This window comes from Anas acuta, chromosome 19, assembly GCF_963932015.1.
Source record: "Anas acuta chromosome 19, bAnaAcu1.1, whole genome shotgun sequence".
Lineage (NCBI taxonomy): Eukaryota > Metazoa > Chordata > Aves > Anseriformes > Anatidae > Anas > Anas acuta.
In genome coordinates, this window is record NC_088997.1 from 10,708,120 (window position 1) to 10,727,406 (window position 19,287).

A 19,287-nucleotide genomic window follows, 5' to 3' on the forward strand; every position below is an offset into this window, starting at 1 on the left:
AAACAAGAGTCCTTGGCTCAAGACCTTCTTTCAAAACGAACAGAGAGATGCCTTCAGGCAGCACAGCCCACCTTCTGACTCACTATTGGATCAGCAGAGCTGGCGCAGATCCCTGACCCAAGGGACTGCACATCACAGCCTTCACACGGTCAAGAACCACAAGACATCCAGCCTGCCTGGGGGCAGGAGAAGGGGGTCATGGACAGGACCTGTACTGCAGCCTGGAGCTTGGACTTGCTTGGGTTTGCAGCTGATTCTGCTGTCTCCAGCAGGCCTTGCTGGCTTGTTTGCTCCCACCCCAGAGCTGTGCGTTATTCAGCTCCTCACTCTACCCGCTGGAGAAATTCTCATGCAAACTGAAATAATCTACTGAAAAGTGAACCATTTCCCTCAGTCTGAATTCACTAAATTCAAGAACTGTCAGCTGATCCAAAACTACATTTTCAAACCAAAACCAGAAGGTACCATTTTGGCAGAGGAAAATAGCTGTTGGCTTTGTTTTAATGTAGATGACATTTTTTTCCTTCCCTATACTTCTTTCACCCCCATCTATTTGGAAGTTCACTCACTTGTACTTTCATGGGCAGCACATCATATTTTTCCTGTCCACCTACCTGCGTTTATCTCTCCACGCAGATCTGAAACAGAGACTTCTTATTTCTTCCTCTCTACCTGGGCTGATGCTGAAAGCTCTCCTGGGAGAACATTTGCACAAGGAAAGCTCCCTGTGGAGTTCCCTGGAAGAAATTACTTGCTGCGTGGAAATGGCAATAGCCACAAGACAAGACAACTACACCGCAGAAGCATCTGCAGGGAGAGGAGAGCCTTTCTTGCCTGACATCAGCCTGACATCATCATTTGGCAGTGGTTTCCACAGCAATGCATTTTGAAATACACTGGGTGCAAAATCTTGCCCAGGGAGATCAGCCTGGCAAGACTTTTCAGAAATATTATTTCCCTATAAATCCAGACATTGTGGGATACTCACACTGGATCTTACATTCCAACTATTCCTTTTTGCCTTTGTATACTAAACTCCAAACCTGCTGCAGGGCAGCAGTTCTAGGGTCAATTGGATGCAACTCAGTTTATTAGCATAAATACGGAGCCACAGGATATTAGGAAAGGAGTGTGCTAAGAACTTCAAAGCTCTTGGAAATTTAGAAAGCATCTAATTATAACTGTTACCCAAAAGGAGTTTGCACATTATTCATAGTCTTTAGAAAAAGCAACTGGCAACGTCAGAAAAAATATAAAACGAGGATTTGGAGTACATGACCTCCTGTTCACATTGTGCATTTGCCATGTAATGAAAGAAAAACAGGAAAGAGTCTTGCCAAGGTATGGAGAGGGGGAAAAAAAAGGCAAGAAGACAACAACAGAATTGAAGGGGATTTTGTTGGCAGAACTTGGAGATTATTACTGCTCCCTTTCACCCGACTTCTCTAACACAACTGCTGTGTGCTGAGGCTAATTTGCCTGGGATGCTGCTGTGAGTGTGGAACCACTAGTTCATCACCCTGCACAGGGCAGGTGGATCCCATCCTCAGAGACCCAACCCAGAGCGCAGGCAGCAGCAAGGAAGATGAAAGAGGGTTTAGGTCAAACTGTGGCAGGGCTGGATCTAAGCAGAGTTTTAGTAGGTATTTATTATGATGGCAACACTGGAAGTCCAATGAAATAAACGTAGAACAGCAAATAGCTAGTTGAAACTCAGAGTTTCAGTCACTATCAATGCGCTACACAAATCAAGACCTTGGCATACAGGAGATGTCCTGGCTTAATTGGATGGTACTCTGTAGTTACTTTAGCACACAAATATGCTCATCCATCTAGCTAATGATGCTTCTCCAACCTCATTTTCACATATTACTCCCAATACCCATAGATTCAGTTATAGCCTCAAAACTGCGCTCAACCCCAATCCACACCACTACTATTTATACATGAATCAACTTAGCAGGAGAGAATCAGTGATGAAACGTTTGGTCAAGAATGGATTTGTCAGGGAGAAGCAGAGGTGTATCACCTACATGATGGGAGAAAAGAACCAGAAGCCAGGGGTTCTGGCTCACCAACCACAGGACCTGAATACAATGAGCAGAGATGAGCATTAGTAACAGGATCAAGGGACAACATCAGATAAGGTGAGAAACTAGGACCAAGGTCCACCCCTGGCGCTCAGTCAGAAGCCTGGAAACAGAGCTGCAGGGTGAGCCTGGGAGCCATTTAGGAGACAGGGTTGAAGAACAATTATCTACAACAGGTCTGAGAGCTTCCAGTAGGCAGAAACCAGCCAGCCACAGACATGTCTCCAGCACACCTCACACAGGGCCTGAAGGCCTGGCACTGAGCTTAAATAGGCTGCGAGACCATGGGTGGAATCCAGGTGAGGCTGCTTATGGCAATTAGTGTCCTCAGAACTCTAATAACGATAAAGTTTCAGCCCAGCATTCAGAAACATGGTAGAACTGTGCTTGACATGTTGAAAACCAAAACCCTCTTTTTAGTATCTTGAGTAACGCTCCTCTGGAAGTTGTTCTATGCTGTAGTAAGAGTAAACTGGTGAATGCTACAGTATGGAGCAATTGGTGTTCCTGCTGAAATCAGCAGCAAAGCAGAAAGGACTGCCCTGGTATTCTAGATGCATGAACAAAGCTTTGCCCTGGCTCAAGAATGCAAGTGCGAGGATTTACGGAAACACCAGTACATTTGCTTAACCTCAACATGTGTCCATGTGCCATTGATTTAAGGTACTTTATTGAAGTTATGTTTTTCGGCATCAGGACTTTGCTAGCTACACTAGCTAAGTTCTTCAAAACAACTTTTTCAATATTTATGTTATTGTGCAGCAGCACTTTAAGATGTTATTTATCAAAAGGTGCTTCATTTCCCCAATTGCATATGTTAAAAATATGTTCTAAAATGATGGGTTGTATATTGTAGTTGAATGTTCTGTTAAACATTCTTGTGGGTGGATTTTTTTTTTTGGTGTGTGTGTGTGAACTAGATATTTTCTGTTTTTATATTCTGAAGTTGTACCTCATACTGTACAACTGTGCAAAATCTTTCATTTGGTTATACATATTATTCACTGTGCTCTTGTGTGTTCTCCCTCTCTATTCCCTGCTCTACTTATTTACTTTGAAATAGAACCCAGTCATCTCTCACACAGCACTGTAATTTTTATCTTTATTTTTTTTCCTGCAAGATGTTAGCAAAACATATTTAAGTCTGACCCTGACAATCATACTCATTTTCTTTCAAACATTTCAATTATTACTTAATTTAGGCGTGCTTGAATAGTCCTGCTGCCTCTAATATGACCACTGACACAGCAGTGTAGCAGTGTTTTCAAAATTAAAGGGTTTTTTAATTGTCCGTAGAAAAGTTGATGTTAATAATATAACTTCATTCAATATGGTGCATTCTACCACTGAATAGTTCTGTTGCTTTATGGAGATGTGGCTTAGAAACAAAGGAAAATAATAGAGCTTGCCTTGGGTCAAAGTGGTATGCACAAATGGTGCAAAGGGCTGAACTCCAAGTTCTGCCTCATGGCTCCATCTTCTGCAGACTGGTGGCTAAGGAGGCACTATAAGCAATCTCCAACTGGCAGCTGGAATTGCTGCCAGCTGGTTTTGGGAAGGGGAAACCAGCTACTTCTGTTGTTGATTTATCAGTACCATACAAAGTCAGGAGAAGTGTAGAGCAGTGTTCAGAGCTGTTGCCTTCAATATTTTTGCAACAGTCAGAAGTCAAAGAATGGGGATCCCCATTTGGGTGGGGATATGGATGCAGCTGTCACTTGGATTTGGCTGGAATGATGCTGACTGGCGCAGCTCTGCAATGCGAAGACATGCAGCGTAGGCTACCTCTATATCTCACTTGAGGCATGACATCTAAAATAATATTTGACTATCATAAATAACTGACTGGCAGAGCTAAAATCACCAAGTCCAGACACAGTAAAGCAGCTCTCAGTCTGATTCTAAAATGCCCAGGACCTACTTCAAGATGTAAGTGTTGCTCATATGACCTTAAAAATGACAAGTACATCAAAAATGAAGAAGCTGCTTGAGAAGAAATTGCAAGGAGCAGTTAGAAGTGTAAAATAACAGTTTTAAAACTCCATATTGCAAGCCTGGAATAAACATACACTGACAAACAAAGCAGAGTTAAAAAAGTTTGTGCAGCTACACAGTGGAGTAGGAGTTAAAAGGCATTTCTTGAAAAGCCCAAGTCATGCTCAAGAGAGGAAATAGATTCCTGAACGTGACAAATTGCATGGAAAAGAATGATATGGCAGGCCAAAAAGGGTTTTGAGCAACAACTTGCTAGAGACATAAAAGGTAACAATAAAACCTCTTCAGAAACATTAGGGGAAGGAGTTTTGCCAGAGAGGTGGTGTGGCTGATAGATGATCACTGCATAAAAAGCATACTCAAGAGAGACAGGTCATAGCAGAAAGGTTAAATGAATTGTTTGCATTGTTTTTCATTATGAAAGAGGTGGGAAATGAAGGCAAGAAACAGATAAATAATCTGTTTTCATAATGAAAGAAGCATCCTATGGCAGTCCCTGAGAGGCCTGTCCAATAGATCTACTCATTTATTAAGAAATGATCTGGGGACTGTGAGTGTGTGACGAGTGAGATGACAAAATTTATTAGTGGTACAAAATTAATCAGGATAGTCAAACCAGAACTGGTTGCAGCAGTTAAATACATAAATAAATAAAATCACAAAACGCAATATCTCACAAATAAAATAAGAGCTGAATTTCAGTGCCAAACAGCACAAAATAATGCACATTGAGAAAAATAGCCTGTAGTCTACCTACAATATGGTAAGCCCTGAACTAGTGATTACTATTCAGGAATGAGTTACTGGGAAGAATACGGCTAGTTCCTTGAAAACATAAACTCAAAGTTCACATAACCATGATTAAATATAATGCAAGTGGTTGCTGGGAAAGAAATAGAGAACAAAATTGAAACTATGCTGCTGTCTGAATCCATTGTGCGCTTTCGTGATGTACACATTTCTGCTCAGTGCATCCCAGAAAGGAAATAACGGAGTGAGAAAGGGTCAGAGGAAGGAACTGACGTTGAACAAAGCCAGAGAACAGCTTCTGTACAAAAATAGACTAACACATTAGGACCCTTCAATCTGGCAAAGAAGTGGTTGAAAAGGACGTAGGAGACACTTATCAAATCAGAATTTTATCAGATCCTCAACATCATGGGGAAGGTCAATAGGGAACAAATACATACTGCTTCTCACAGCACCAGACCTAGGAAGTATCCAATGAAATTACCAAAAGCAGATTTTAAAGAAGTGAAAGGAAGTATTTTTGCAAAGAATGTACGCTTATGTTGTAGAATTTTTGCTGGAAGACTTCATGGTGGTCAAAAGCAGAAATAGGCTCAAGAAGGAATTAAATAATTCACTGAAAATGCAATAGACATAGCTTCCAGCTCAGGAAGTGTTCATGAGTATCCAACAGAAGGCGGAAAGTTGTAAGAGAAGGTATATGCTGCACCTGCAGGATATACCAGGATATTAGGTGAAATGGGAATTTGTTCTCGCTATGTATAGCAGCTATGTCAAGGCACAGAGTTCCCATAACATTGCCCTGAGACTATGTGGCTTTTTTTTTGCTGACATAGAAGGGAATGTTTCCTTCTGTAGCTGCTGGACACTGAGAGCTAGAAGATGTTCTCCATCAGACTGCACCAATTTTATGTGGATCACATTTTGGACATAAAGCATTCAACTAATAGTCAAGAAAAAGCCTAGTGAGTCATCAAATGTGACCCTATGCTTTGCACAGAGCAGGTTCTTTTCATAATTCACTCTATGAAATTCAGCTAGTCAGTTCTTTAATATCCTCTATGATTAATCTGGCTTAAGCACATTATAACAAAAAAATACGTTTTTGTTTCTTTGTTTGTTTGTTTTCAGGGACTTCCACGGACTTGTCTTCAAAAACACTTGTCTTTTTTTCCCTCTGCTAAAAAGCCAAACCACCAATCAGAAGAAATCAAAAGTGACTTCAGAATTCCAAGCATTCGCTGTGTCATCGACAGGAAAAGCCAGAAAATTACCAGTGCTTGGAGAATGCTATGGGCCTATGCCAACGTGACAGCAGGCTGACACATGTGGGGACCAAGGTCTGCAGACCCACATCTGCCTGCAGGGTCCCAGGCACTTCTGTGCCATCTTGGTCATGGATATGCACGGACACATTGCAGCTGTGCCATTCTGCCTGGGACTTTCTCATTAGAACACTCATTATATGATTGCCAAGGCTTGCCTGCACCAGTGGTTTTTGCCAAGTTGCAGCTGACCCTGCATCATCTTCACGCAGTTTGGGAGGTCCATCTCAGGCCCAGAACATCATCTGATGGGTTTCTAGGAGCTGGCATGGGGCAGAAGTAGGGTCAGTGTTACCGGGGGATTAGCAGGACCTCTTCCTTTCTTCCTTGAGCTTCTGGTTGCTCTTAGCCTGTCTAGGCCTGTAATTGTTTTCTCAGGCATTAAATGAGACCTGAGGTAGAGTCCTTCTTGTTTTTTGTGCCAAAAATGATGTAAGTCCGTATCATTTCATGAAACCCCTTGTTGAAGTTACACAGTTCAGCTAGGTCATAAAGAGCAGTGACAGTATTTTCCATAGATCCATCTTCTTCTTGTACCCCACAGAAAGCCAGCATCTCTCATAAATGATATTTCAGGAGGAAATAAAATATTTATCAGACTTCTTGATGACAGCACCACATCATTTTGTTTCCTCAATCAGCAGGTCACAGGACAAAATAGCACTTTCAGTCTGTGGTCCAATCTGATGGAGAAAAGAATCAACCTACTCTTTCAACTTGTTTGTCAAGGGTGAGGCTTCTCTGTAACATCTCAATCTTCTTCCCACTCTGTACGGTCATCAGAGACTCAGAAAGCAGACAGCCTTAGGATTGGTCTCCGTGGGATGGGAGCAGCAAACTCCTGGCTGTTCCTGACACCGGGGTGCCCCACCATGTCCTGGGGCATCGTGCTGCAGGAGGAGCACATGTCCTGTGGCTGCACAACGTTCTGCCCATCGGCACTGCACGGACTGGTGTGCGTTACCAAGGGGTGCTAACAGAGGCTTTTAGGCAATGCCACAATGCATGCCTTATAATCCATTTAGGGGTTTTAATTCACTTGTTGTAACACATAACAGCTTCATCTCCACCATCAACCTGAACTTCTGCCCTTTCCAGGAGCCACCAGCCGATCCCCCCCCCAAAGCCAACACACTCGGGATTTCTCTTCCTGGGCATGGCTGCAACTCTGGAGTCATTACGTGGTGTCAGTGGTGGTGGGCATCATAGAAACAGGGGGCATCCCTTGGGCAGTCAGACTTGTGTCACCTCCCCAAGGATGCCTGTCCTGCAGCATAGGAACTTTCTCCTTCTTAAACCCTGGAAGACCTTTACTCTTCTCAAGTTAATCCTCTCCCAGCTTCATAGATCATTTCGCCAAAGTGTATTTATGATGGAGCAAAAAGAAAAATACATTTAAAATACATTCTTGTTTCATTTACAGTTCTGTGTGTGCCAGACCATTCCTGTTCTTACTCTTGCAATACAGCCCTCCAAGAGAAACTTCTGCAAAACCACCTAGGGACATCCTGCCAGCTTCCAGTAAAGCATGTGAAACCCCGAAGAATCAATTAATCCACTTTGAAACAGTGAGTCCAGCTCCCAAACACTTGGGCAGCTCTCAGTCTGGAGTCAATGCTTTGGTAAGAGCCAGATTCAGAGTAATTCAGTTCATGAGCAAACCAGGTCCCAGCACAAAAGGATTTGAAGCGTGAAACCTATATCAAACTGGGCATCATCTATACGTGACTCTCTTGAAAATCTGCTTTCAAGGACCCCCAGGGCTTCTGATACAATTGGCTTAACTTTATTTAAAGATCAGCCTCTAGTAGACGATTGATTTTTGGCAGTCTCTGGGTGGTCGTGGAAAACACGTTTTACATTGTCCATGCAGTCTCTTACCTCTTTCCATTAAAATGTAGGTTTTAGCTAATACACTAAAAGTAGCTTATGTTCAAAGGGGAAAACCGTATCAGAATCCCCAAGAAAAAAAAAAAAAAAAAAGGATAAAAATCAAAGAAGAAATACAGCAGCAGATGGTGGATTAGCCTACCCTCAAAGGCCACCTGAATCCAGCTAAACCACACAGATGATCAGCAAAGATAACCCCACATCTGGATTACCCCGTGTCCCTGGCCCTCACTGCTCTCTTCCCTCTAGACTGCGGTGCCACGCTAATGTTTATATCTCAAACACGTCGCTTAATAACTATGCAATTTCATTCATGCAATACATTTTTACGATTTAAGACCTTTGTAGAATTTTACGACTATTTTTAATTTATCATACTAATTCAAACTGTAATATCCTGCCAGAGATGTAGAATAGGGTTGACATATGTCCCTTGTTCTGAATAGAAGAATGTATTAGAGTCTAGCAGCTAGAAAGAGCAAATTTAGGTTTTATCTCAGTCAGATCCATTTTGGTCCCTTCCTGCTCTAGATACCCTGCTATTTTTCTTTTGTTTAAAGGTGGCTGGCAAAGAAAAAGCAAAAATGAGAGCTGTGCCTTTTGTGTTTCTGCTTTTTCCAGTGTACGGACTAGACAGAGTGGGAGAGGTTATTACCTACAATAAAAAAGAATTACTTTCTTTCTCTTTCTTCAGAAATTCAGGTCTTGTGTGTAGAAGGAAAATCTTGGATAGGAGATTGACAAGCAGGACAAGACAGAGCAAATTGCCCTTTGGGACTTCTGTGAAGCTCTGATCTTTGTGCCCACTCGTAGACTGGTCTCTTGTGTTATCAGGTAGCCTGGGGGAAGCACAGATGGAGGAACGAGCTTACAGAAAACTTATTGCCTGGTTAATTTTTGCAGGATGTTGGAGACCAAATACCAAATATACTGGGGGCTGGCTGCCTGATGGGATTCAAGTTTCCACCCACAGCAGCCCTCCAACACATCTACCCAAAGAGGGGGAGACAAGCTTGATGCTACTCATCATTTGTAACCAGAGAAAAGAAAGAAAAGAAAAAAAGAGGCCTATCCATCACCACAAAGCCACAAAGAAGAGCCCAAACTCAATTTTCTCAATTTGGAAAAGAAAATCTTATGCAGGTCACCTTTAATTTGAGTGATGCCAGGTGAGCAATTCTCTGCCTGGGTCTGTCTGCCAATCCTTCTAATTCCTTTTGTCATGATGGTTCAAGAGCATTATTGAAACGCAAAATACAGAGTTTAATTACAGAGGACAATGTACCGGATTACGCTAACTGCTGATCTCAAAAATGGCTTTCTTTCCCTGTGTTTTAATCTCAGCATTCATGGAAATAGAATGGGAACCCAAACCCAGCCCTCCCCTGCTGCAGAGCACCACTCACTGTGCTCTTGTCCAAATATCAACAAGGAGAAAAATCCCAGCTGAGATGTCAGAGGTGACCCTGAGTGGAAGCCATATTTCGCTTTTAAATCCCATCCTCCACACAGGTTCAGCTCGGCTCCTCCATACTCCCCATCTGTCTTCGGTGGGGTCCCACCCTGGCAAGGGTTTGCTGGCACCGGCCACCACCAGCACCGGGCTCCAGGCTGCAAGCTCGGTAGCGCAAGAGATGCAAAGGTCTGGGCCTGGGAAACGTCAGCCCATGCCAGGATGTGTTCCCTGATAGTCAGCAAAACTTTTCAGTCCTTCATTTCATTCTATTATTTCTGCTGATGGCACTATAAATAATTACTCCCCACCCTCTGCATGCTTGCGAGGCTTGAGTCACTTTGCTGAACCAAGATGTACGTTTTGCTCTATTCATCTCTGCCTGCTTGTATTTGTGGGTGGCTTTTTCATCCCACCACCACCACTGCTTGCCCTCCCGGTGGCACAGGGCTTACCGGGGCACTTCTTGGGGGTGCATGAGATGCCACACGGTGGAGAGCATCTCCCCATCACTGGCTGCTGCCCCTTGCAGTGTGGGGGGGCTCTGACCCAAGGGGTCCCCTCCACTGTTGCATCTCCTTTGCCCACCCGCAGCCATCAATGACAGCTAGTGGATTTTGAAACCCATTTCTTGTCCAAGTTCAACTGCAGCCCTGCTCAGATCCCCAAGCCAGGTTTTGTAGCCATGGAACTAAAGGCACTTTCAGGTTTCCTTGCCAGGTCACTCGTTCTCCTGCTGCAAGCTGGAAACAAGGCAGCTATTATCCTGCATCTCGGTCGCAAGGGCCGTGCTCCCTCATCTTGTCACCCAAAGTCACAAACAAACCACCACCAGCATGCATTACAACAACAATATGAGAGCCACTGACAAAATGAACACAGACCAGGAAAACCAATAAATGCATATCCCTGGGGCACACAGCATTTATTTACAGTCCTGCACCCCTATGAATTAACCAGGGAGCCCGTGCTACAGATTTCTCTCTGCCCCAGCATCTTTGTTTTTGCTTGCCAGCAGCATCTCCTCCTCTCTGAGTTTATTTCTTCGACTGCTCAAGTTGAAACATATTGCTGCCCACAAAACACCTGATACCTCCAGGTGCACTTGCTCAGCTGATCACATACTGACACACAGCTCTGTTTCCCTTGCTCACTTGGAAGTTTCCCTGTCCCATCCCTCTTTCACTTACAGCAGTTATTGTTGCAGACAAGAAGCCCGGTTCTCTGTCCCTGCTGTACAGCCCCAAAATTCCCAGGTGCTTTAAGATATTCTGACTTCACAACATCTCCTCAACAAGCTCACTGCCCTCCAAAATGACAGCTAGCTGGAGTTTTTGCTGGTGGATTAATGAAAGTTTTTTTTTGCTGTGCTAACATCTCAACATGCCATACATAAACTGCTTGTCCCCTGATTTACGGGGAGCGGTGGCCACAATCTAGCACTTCTCAAGGAGATTAGTGGCTGCTTTTTCAACCCTAATTCAAGCCTCGAGGAGGTCTGCTATTTGTCAAAAGTGTTATTAACCTCAGCTAGGCACCAGGACAAATGTTTTCCTGGCAGAGCCCCTTGCGGGGAAGAGGGCTCCTTGGGACCCTTGCTCACCTGGGACCCATCTGCAAGGAGAAAAGCCATCTCTCATTAAGCTCGGGGGATCCCAAACATGCACAGAGACACTTGCAGAGATGGTGAGGAAGGAGCTGCAATACATAATTTGAAGAAAAAGCTCTGGTGTGTAGAAATATAAATGAAGAGATCACTCAGTTAGGCGCAGAGGGGGAGAGAAAAATCAATTGGCAAATGTGCTAGTTAGCAGTTAAATGTTCTCCGTGCACGATGTTCCCACCGAAGGGCAATTTATAAGCCCAGAGAAAGCTGCCGTGGGTTATGCCGCTGAGCAGAAACTCCAGAACAAATACAACACCACTGCTCCTAAACCCTAGGACCCAGCTTCCTCAGAAACACTCTGCATTGATAGTGCAGTGCGCATGGAAGGACGTGGTAAAACTCTCTTCACCTGGTGCAAGGGAAGGCAGCGGGGAGAGGAGCCAGTGGCCACGGGGGCAACTGGAGGAGAGTGGCAGGGAGCAACTTCTCCGGTGATTTGTGCGATAGGTAACCCAACTTATCTTCCACCGAATGGCAGCTCTTTGATTTAAAGAGGAAGGAATAAAAGCGCCTAGGGCATGCACGCAGTTATTTCCAAGGAAGCAAAGGGAACGGAGGGGAGGAGGCAGAGCCCCGTGTCCCCAGGTGCGCTGCGGGAGGGCACCGCGCAACCCTGCCCACACCGGGCGGCCGGCCAGCAAGCCCTTGGACTTCTCTCCAGAAAAACGGAAAGAGAGGGAGAACGGGGGGAGCGAGAGAGGGGTAGAAGCCGTGCCAGCAGCCCCGGCCCCCAGCGCGTACCTGCTGCCGCCGGTCCCAGGTGAGCGGCTGCCCCCAGCCATGCCGTGGTGCTGGCGAGCCCCGAGGTCGTCCGGAAGAAGCGAGAGTGTCTACCGCTACTTGGGAAGACAGAATAGAGTACAAGCGTTAATTAAAAGAGTCTGAAGGCTCTCTCCTGCTTGCCTGCTCGCTCTTTTTTTTTCCAGTACCGGATCGGATTTAAAGGGCTAGAACCCCAATTTGGTGTTGTTGCTCCCCAGGAGCGATGCTCTCCTGCTCCGGCCTGCCAGCTCCAGCAGCAATTCGGCTCCCATCGGGACCATCCTGGCAATCCAGCAAGCCCGTAGTAAGCAGCGGCGGGAGTTCCTCGGTGACAGCAGCAACAAATTGTAAATCAATGCTTTGGAGAACAGGCACGGCCACTCGCGAGCAGAGATGCTATTGGCAGCATGGCGAGACGGAGGGAGGAAAGTTTGCTTTCTACGAGCTCCTGGCAGCTCTGGCAAGGTGGGAGGAGGGTCTTGTCCCCTCTGTCCTAGTGCTACCACCTCTCCTGGATGCCAGTGTTGGTGCCCAAAGGCTCTGCCCTCCCACGCTGGGTGGCCACAGGGAAGGGCTGCGTCACCCCAGCATGGCATGGCCATCGGGAGCATTCCCGTTTGGACGTGGTGACCACTTGTTTGTGCCAAGGTGCCCAGAAGAGGATCTGCCACCGTCAGGAGCGCAAGTGGTGCTGATCCCACCTTCAACTTCCTAGCCATTGGGTTCCTTCAGGGGTCTTGCAGATCTCCATCAAAGCATCCGTCTCCAACAGTCGACTCTCTTGGAGCATCCTGATCTTCTCAGCATGGCACACAGTGAAAACATGTGGTCACGCCTTGACAGATTGCTTTCCCATTCCTTCCCCAGCAAAGAGGTGCAGAAGACTGAGTGGCAAAGAACCAGGGTTTGCATTGAGCTCGACTTGGTCCAGACTTTAAGCTCAAATGAGAAAAAACAAAGAGGAACAACCAGGAAAGAAAGAACCTTATCTCCTCCTCTTTTTTCCTGGTTTGGCCCCAAAATGCAACCCACCGTCACCGAGGCCAGCTTCGGAGCATCATGGCTGGTGCTGGCTGTGTCCAATCAATCTCCTCCTCACACTCAGGGCTGACCTGCATGTTCTGGCTTTCTCTTTTCTTATTAATTACACAAGGTTGTGGATGCCAAAATGAAAAGCTGGTTTTAATTCCATGCTGCAACCCAGTTCCAAGCTGCTGAGATAATTAGCAGGTTTTTTTTTTTTGTTGTTTTTTTCTTTTTAATGAACAAGGAGACTACCAACATGGAGGAAGGAAAGATGTGGAAGGAGAGAAATCATGGTTGGGGCCTGGTTGGTGAAACTGCATTCAAGTCGGAGATGGACTCGAGCTTCAAAGCACACCAACGCCCTGGGGGCTGAGCCTTCAGCACCCGGTGAGGTGCTCCTGAGCGTGGTGAGGGCGCGTGCTGGATGGCGCTGCAGGACAGCTCTGCAGAGTGGTGCGCTCAGGCGTCTGCTTGGCCCAGGGCCACGCTGAGGAACGGAGAGGCTCCGTCTCGTCGCAGTAGCCTGTTGACATCCATCTGGCTCTAGGGAGGCAAGAGAAAGCAGTTTTGGAGCCTGCTTTTCCACAAGTCTTGGGTAGCCGCAGCTCTGAGTTGCACCACCCTCGGGCTGTCTGGTGAGCTGGAGCAGCACCACCAGACTGAGTGGGTTCCTGCTAGTGGCAGGAAGGTTTCACCCCAAAGCACATCTATCCAAATCACTTATGATCTGTGTGAACACTTCCAAAATCAACCTGATGGCAAGCATGGATACAATTTCCCAGGTTAATGCTGAGGTGAACCATCAGCTGCAAATTACTAGGCAATATGTTCCTTGGTACAGGATGCAGGAAAGCATTTCTCTATATAAAGGAGGAGCACCACGCGGAGGTGAAATGCCAGCAAAAACAGCATGTCCCCAGAGAGTGCAGCCTCCAGCCTGAATTGTTGCTTTCTCGTGTGCATCGCAGAGACATGCGGTTGTTGTTCCTTTAATTATTAATCCTTGCACTGACGTATTATATGTGCATGGGTTTCTGAGGGGGGGGCTCCAATGTAAAAATGAAAAATACATTTCATTCTCTCTCTTAAAACTTGTCTCTATTCCATGACCAATTTTATTGCCGTTCCGCTCTAATTTTAAATATAACGAGAAACATTAAGGCTTTCAATTAAAAGATCTCTTTCTGGAGATACTGGAAAGTAGCCTGAAGTGTGGACCACGTGTGCCATGTTTAAGTGGGATGCTGCCTGCTATCTGATTTCCAGTTTGGTCATTGCTGCGGGGCACAGTGCTTGTGGCTGACTTTGCCAAGCTGTGCAGGAAGCACTGCTTTCAGGAGCTCCTCACAAGATGCAGGCTGTAGTGAGGGGCAAATAAACCTCAGCACGATGTGACCCTGAATTCTGAGATTTTTTTGATGTTTGCTTCTGAATTTTACATCTCTTCTATTTTCTTTGTAAGGGGCTGAGCCACAGCCATGACACAGGAGGTCTCCTGCTGCAGTGCAGATGGAGGATCCAGAAACTGCCTGTAGAGCCACTTTTAGTGACAGTGACTTTGAAGAGAGTCCTCGTTTACCATGATTTTATCATTGCGTTCTTCGGACAGTGTTAGGTGTGAAGTTTGATCCATGGAAGGTTTGTCCAAAGCTTCTTTTCTCCAGCAACCTAAATCTTGCACGTGGCCTCATTCAGTTTTGTCCTTTCAGGGCACCAAGTCCCCTGGAAAGCTCACAGCTAGGGAGATATTTTGTCCGAGGCAGAAATCAGTGTTTGCAAATATTTGAATTACCAAGGTACCAACAGCGTTAGACCCAGCTGACCAAACCCAAAGTTGCCATTTCTCACAGACGTGCTCAGCCCCCTATTTTTCACCCTCCTGCAGTGTCACAGTGCCCACAAAGCATCAGGACATTGTGTCAACAGAGGGCAAATGTGGCCGATTCACACATCCTGAGCTGAACTCCAGCCCAGCTAACACATGGACACTGCTCTGCTTTGGTATCTCAGAAGTGACATTCTGACATGTCTCTGCCTTATCAGGACAGACAGCCATCACATTACCATTTTAGAAAGGGAGATGCATTGGGCAAAAGTCTTGCTCCCTCAAGTTTTCCCATTGACTTGGCGGGTCTTGGTGTCTGTTGGGGTGCTTGGGGTTTCACAGGCAGAGCAGGGAGAAGGACATTGCCGAGCAAGGCTGCAGTTGGCAGCTCATTTTCCTCTTGGTGTGTTGCTGCTTTCTTAATGGAAGTGGCATCTCTTTGATTTTATTAACTACAAGGATGTTAGCAGAGAGCTTCTTGTGACGCTGGGGAAAACAGCGGGTTTCTGAGGATAAGATGAAAAGACAGAGCTGGGTATTATAGCAACATGTAAAAAACACCACAGCAAAGGCTTTTCAGGTGAGAAGAGCTTCCAAGTTGGATCAGACCCACCTTGGCTCCATGTAATTAGCCGAGAGCAAGCAGACTCCGCATCGAGCATGGAGTGCTTGCCCTGTATGGGGCACCTCCCTGCCCTACTCCAGCCAGGAGAAGCTCAGCCATCCTTCCCCACATGCTTGTGTCTGACCGCAGTTTTGCAGGGTGTGCTGGGCACGGGGGCAGGGGGATGACATGCAATCCATGCAGTGGGGTTGCAGGAAACCCATCAGCCAGATGCAGAGCTGTGCAGGATCTTGTCCAAAAAAACATCTTCTCTGACACAAATGGTGGGGCTGCCTGGAAAGCCAGGGGTGGCCAAGCACACAGGTGGGCAGGCTCTTCCATTCTCAAGCCAAGTGGTGTCAACTTCTGTCATTACCGCATAATTTTCATGCACCGGCTTGCATCCTGTCTCTCTGTGTCATATTTTCTGGAGGGCAAACCATCTGCTTGCTTGCATAGGTCTCAAGGCTGGAAGACCCATTGCTCCTTCTCCCACTCAAAGTTTCCAGTATGGGCTAGAGAGTTTCATTGATTTAACATATTGCTACAGGGCAGCAATGCTGTCTGGAGACTCCAAATCTGATTTAATTAATTTATAATCCGAGACAATAATTCTCTTTTTGCTGACATGGAAGCAGGATTCAGTGTATCTGTTCTGGGCAGACAAGGGACTCTGAAAGTGCAATATTGTTTTAGGCCAATAAAATAGGCATATGCATTTCCAATTAATCAGACTAATTAGAGCCCTTCAGTAAAGAGAAAAAAGCAAAGAGAATAAAACATGTCAGAAACATAGAGGAAGAGTTTTACTCTCCTAAATTCAAAGGAAAAGCTTTGAAAACCTTGTTTGCTTTCTCCAAATATCACAGGGGATTACTTAGGACTTCAAAAGGAATTTGGAAACAAACAAACAAACAAACTAGCTATACATGGAGGATCTGATTCTTAATCTACTCTTATATATCTGCCCCCAGTATCTCCATTTTGTGACTTTCCAAATCCCTCCGTTATGTGGCGAAGTCACAAATGTCCAAGCTCAGGCCACAGAGGAAGTTCTCATTCATCTCCCAGCACAAAGCATTTTTAATTCATTTTCAAATTATGATTTTCACCCAGATTTGCAAATGAAACTACATTCATGTCACATGGATGTGCACGTGTCTGTCTGTCCCGGTTGCTTCTGCATTCCTGGGAGCAATTTAGGTGAATTAGGCATAGTCATGCTCAGCCAAAGTAGATGCAGCCTGGTACATGTCAGGCAGGAGAACCCTTTGAAAGGTGCAAGTCCTATAAAAAACTTTTCTTGGGCTTGCAGGACAGTGGGACACCAGGCATTACTAGCCCTAGCACAAGGAGATATGATGAAGACACATAAAATAACAGTAACTGGGCTCCAACTAATGGCTGTTCAGAATTAGAAACTAAAAGAGGTTTTGTTTTTTGCTGTTTTGTTTCCACAGCTAGTGGGACGATATTTTGTGCACAGGCTTCACAGAACCGAGGCAAGAGCTGCACACAGGCATATGATAGGAATCCCTACTTCTACTGACAAAGGTTTTAAAAGATGAACATGAAGGAGACCTAGATCATCTTGCTTTGTGACATAAATCTGCCTCTAACTAACTGTGCACTCAGAAGAAACCTTATTGATGGGCTGGTTTAAATATTCAAAACTTATTAAAAATAGGAAAGCATTTACTGACAGTTTTAAGGACTGCTTTTCATTTAATATATTTAGTCTAAGGAAAAGCTAAGGTCATGGAGGCAGCCCACACATTCATTTAACAGTCCATCAATCCACCAGTTCTTCACTAAAATTTTTTTTTGCATACTCAAACTTAATTTCATTGGCCAACTCAAACTTAATTTCATACTGAAGCAACAATCTCAAATGCCTGCTCTTCCAGCAGGTTTCATGACAACTGGATGGATGAAAGAGAAAGAGCAAAATCATGTCCATAAGATGAAGAGTCAAATTTAACTCAAAAGAGTTTAAGGGGACAAAACCACAGGAAAGGATATCCTGTTAATTCTTCTGTTCACAGAACTATTTCTCTGTTTGTTGTTGTTGTTGTTGTTGTTTTCCCTTTAACTGACTTAGAGACAGTTAGAAAAAATTAAGTTGCCTTGAATCAGGAAAACATTCAAATAAAAGCCTAGCCCATGCAATCTGCTCTGCTCCTTTGCAGGATCTTTCAGCGAAACACCCACAGGACTGTTTGGAGTTGCAGGGCTCATTCATTACTGCAATTCCAATCTGCCAGCCTGTGCTGTGGTTACAACGTGGTCACCATCCCTTTATCGGTCAAAGCCAGGCATTGCCTAAAGCAGTAGAAAGCCAAAGAGAGCCTCTACAAAGAGCCCACTCTTTCATTCTTATTCCCAGTGCACGTTCCTTACTGTTGTGGCCACTTTATTGTCCTTTGCTCTTTCACAAGGACAAAGAGCAACCTGATCCAACACAACAAAGCAAGCCAAGATTCTGGCTTTGTTATAGCAAGATGCCAACAGCCACCTCTCCATTTGTGTCACTTTACCACGAGCTTTTTCACCATCCAGCATGGGTAAACCCATCTCTGGGGAGGTTTGCGCCCAGCTCCTGGGACTCCATCATAGGGCCACCAGTCCTGCTTGGTCATCCTGGGGCTGCCATATAGCCCCAGCCCTGGCATGGACAACATGAACCTTCTGCACTATGGACATCTGGAACACAAATCCTGTGAAGAGCGACTGAAGGAACTGGGGTTGTTTAGTCTGGAGAAAAGGATGCTCAGGGGAGATCTTATGGCTCTCTGCAACTGCCTGAAAGGAAGGTGTGGGGAATTGGGGGTTGGCCTCTTCACGCAGATAACTAGAGATAGGACTAGAGGGAATGGCCTCAAGTTGCACCAGGGAAGGTTTAGGTTGGAAATTAGGAGACCTATCTTCTCAGAAAGAGCAGTCAGACATTGGAATTGGTTGCCCAGAAAGGTGATGGAGTCACTGTACCTGGGGGTGTTCAAGGAAAGGTTGGACCTGGTGCTTAGGGATATGGTTTAGTGGGTGACATTGGTAGTAGGGTGATGGTTGGACTAGATGATTTTGAAGGTCTTTTCCAATCTTATTGATTCCATGATCAAACACAGACTTAGGTCCCCAGCTGCCATCCCCATTCAAGCCAAATCACACATCCAGTAAGAAAAGCAATAGGAAGTAGCTGTTTGCGCATTTTCACAGCAGCCCACCAAGAGCCAAGAAAAGGGGTTGAGAACTCACTGCAAGAGGAGGTGTCAGGTCGATTCACTGGAGGTGCAGCAACTGCTCAGAAATGGGATCCCTCGCCAGTGTCCCATCCCAGCATCCCACGCTGGCCACAGGGTCCTACCCTGGCTATATGAAAAATTTCCCTGAGAGGATGAAATAGTTTGGCTGCCCTCTTCCCAGGAAAAAAAAAACATTTTCTGTCAACTGGGGAGTCTTTCAAGCACTTTCCAGCCCCCGTGCTTGTTCTTGGTTATGATTTGGGATGGATTTTAGCACACTGGGTACTGCAGGCACTGTGACCATGCTCTCTGCCCCGCAAAATCCCGCTTGGCATTTCAAGAGCTCCAGCATGCACGCAGCTGCTAATTGGGTTTTTATGAGCTCCTGCACCACTCTCGTTTGAGCAACTCAGAGGGCTCAGCAAAAGAGTCATTAAGCAACTCTTTGAAGTGTAGCTATTATTACCTAAAATGCTAAGCACGATTTAATGCTACCAAATTGTGTAACTTGCATCCAGCCGCACACGATGCAAACTGTGCTTGCTCTTATACGTGCAGCTGGCACGTGATAGTGTGCAGGGGAGGGAGGAGGGAAGCTTTCAACCTGTGCTTGAGAATATTTACATCCTGTATGGATCTGAGGCACTTGCTTAAAATCA

At 45.5% G+C, this 19,287-nt stretch overlaps 1 protein-coding gene across 2 annotated transcripts in view; it reads right to left on the minus strand.

Moving 5' to 3' along the window:
• The window catches only part of CALN1 (calneuron 1), a 157,491-nt gene extending 143,413 nt beyond the window's left edge, over positions 1-14,078 (minus strand). For both annotated transcript variants that reach the window (XM_068656293.1, XM_068656294.1), the window contains exon 1: positions 11,911-14,078. The gene's annotated coding sequence lies outside the window, so the exon portion shown is untranslated. The remainder of the gene's footprint in view (positions 1-11,910) is intronic.
• Between the last annotated feature and the right edge of the window lie 5,209 nt (positions 14,079-19,287).